Genomic DNA, 2882 nt, shown 5'->3' with positions numbered 1-2882 from the left:
TACTATTCCTTCCTCTGTATTAATATAAGAAAAATGAAAAGATTTCTACAAGAGTATTTTTACCTGAAGGTTCATAGGAATTTTATTCATAACAACCAAATATTGGAAATAACCCAGGTTTCCACCAATAAGTGAGTGGATAAACAAATTGTGGCATATTCATAAAGTGGAATACTCCAGAGACTAAATTATACAATTTCTAGAACACTTCTTTAAATTCAGCTTTATTTAATAAACATCATTTCCACTAGAGTGGGAACAATTTTTAAAAAAAGGTAAATGTAGCCCATTAGATGAATTTAAATTTGGAAATATCAGAATAATGAAGCGGAAAAGAGTGGGAGCTGAGACTGGAAGAGGTTGATGTCAGGCGAGAGCCGGCAACTCTAATGGGCCGTTTGCTGGCCCATGATAGTGAGGGAGAAGCAATGATGAATCAACAGAAGCGAGGAAGTAGGGAAAAGTGAATGTAAATGCATACAGTTAATTTAAGTGTAGAAATGTGTATATGCTGTTTTAGTGCATTTGGGCTGCTATAACAAAAACACCATGGACTGGCGTACTTATTAACAGAAATTTATTTTTCACAGTCTTTGAGGCTGGGAAGTCCAAGATCAAGGTGCCAGCTGATTCAATCTCTGGTGCAAGCCCATTTCCTAGTCAGTTCACTCTTTACTGCATCCTCACATGATGGACGGAGCTAGGGAGCTCTGGAGGTCTCTTATATGAAGGCACTAATTCCATTCTTGAGGGCTCCCCACCACATGACCTACTCACCTCCCAAAGCCTCCACATCGTAACACCATCATTTGGGCAGGTTAGGATTTCAACACATAAATTTTGGGAGGGCACACTTATTCAGACCATAGCACATACATATACACACACATACACACATGTATGCATACACATATACACACATACACACATATATACACATGTATGTATACACATATACACATATACTCACATGTACACACACACACACACACACACACATACAGCACTGGCTCTTTCTTTCTCCTAAAGTTCTTTTACTAGGAATTCATATGGGAAACATTTAATTATCTCTTCTAATTAATTGTCTTTTTAGTCACATGTTACCTATGTGGTGGGTCTTCCATGATTTCCCAGTCTAATTTTGCCTCCTCTGCTTCTTCCCCCATCATCATTCATTTCTAACACATTACACTCTTTTATTTTCTATACAATACATATCCCCACCTGAGTTAACTTATTTATTGATGAGTTTACTATTTACTATCAATTGTCCCCCTGAATATAAATACCATGAAGGCAGAGGTCCTAAATATCACATATACTGCTGTATATGCAGTGCCCCCAATGGTCCCTGACATATTGTGGGTGGAAAATAAATATTTGTTAAAAGAATATGTGATAAGTATAAATTTATATGTGACATCTATAATGTCAGGTTGGTAGATAGAAAAAAAATATTGAGAAGCGCAGAGACTGAACTCTGCAAATAGTGAAACATTTGTGTACAAATGTTTCCTGCTTGTCCTGAGATCATATAATAATTCAGGGTTGAAAGTATTGACATGTCTTGCTGCAAGGCTTTCCTAGTCATATTTTTTGTTGATTAAATTAAAGAGTAGAGGATCTTTCTTGGGTTTGTGATTCTCTCTTCTTTACTCTGGTAATAGTGCTCCATTTCTCTACAAATCAGTGGTTCTCTACTAAGGGAATTTTCTCTCCCAGAACATCCAATAATATCTGGAGACATTCTGTTTGTCACAACTGGGAGGGTGACCAGGTGATGCTACTAAGCATCCCACAAAGCTCAGGGCAACCCACACAACAGTTACCCAGTCCCAAATGTCAGTAGTGCTACGGTTAAGAAATGCTGCTCTAAACTCCATCCATTGTTCTTATACAGATAATGTAGCATTTACTTTGACCTAACCCTAAGAGTTTTATGTCACTTATTATAATAGAAGACTTGGAATAGAGAAATCAAGTTAATGCTAGAAATGCGTCCCATTAACCAGGCAGATTGATTACATGCATGTATCTACTGTCCCTCTAAAACTTCACTAAGCAAGAATTAAAAATTAAAAGTTTATCAATGCATAAGATTGGTCTAAAGTGAAAATATAAAGATTGGTCTAAAGTGAAAATATAAAAGTGAGTAGACTTCAATCTCTCCTGCATCCACAAAATTCCAGTTGCTATGATTTCCTTCTCTCCCTCCTCCTCTACTCCATCTTCTCCTTTACCCCCATGAACACCTCATATTTGGACTCTGAAAATTTTAAATAAGAGAGTTTCTGGAATCAGTGATCCCAAGCATGACTGGACTAATATAAGTGAGGAGACACTGGTGCGAGATGGTGGTGTTGAACTCAAGTCTGTTAATTCTGGAAGACCATAATGAGAAGTTCAAGATTTATTCTAAATATGGCAGAATGACTTTGAGAGTTTCAAGAAGAGGAATGCCACAATTTGATGTATTTTTAAAATTTTCCTCTGATTGCTATATAGAAAAATGGATTCTAGAGAGAGTATGATACAAGCAAAGAGATAATTTCGGAAGCTATTTTTGTATTTCATGGTGATTTGGATCTGCATGATGGTAGAATAATTGACAGAAATGGATGATTCAGCTCTCATTATAGAAATAAAGAACAAAAAATTGCTATTGATGGAATATATGTAAGAGATGAGAGAAAAGGAAGACTAACAGATGACTTTTAGATTTTTAAATCTAACAATTATGCAGATGTTAACCCCACTTACTGAGATGAAGAAGGCTAAGAACAAAAAGTTTTGGAGTTGGAGGGCTGGGATATTTGATAAGTTTTGTACATGTTGAGATGACTTCTTATGTATCCAAGTGGAAATGCAAGTGAGCAATTGAG

Source organism: Rousettus aegyptiacus, unplaced genomic scaffold, assembly GCF_014176215.1.
Source record: "Rousettus aegyptiacus isolate mRouAeg1 unplaced genomic scaffold, mRouAeg1.p scaffold_m13_p_4, whole genome shotgun sequence".
Lineage (NCBI taxonomy): Eukaryota > Metazoa > Chordata > Mammalia > Chiroptera > Pteropodidae > Rousettus > Rousettus aegyptiacus.
Note: the sequence above shows the minus strand (reverse complement) of the source record.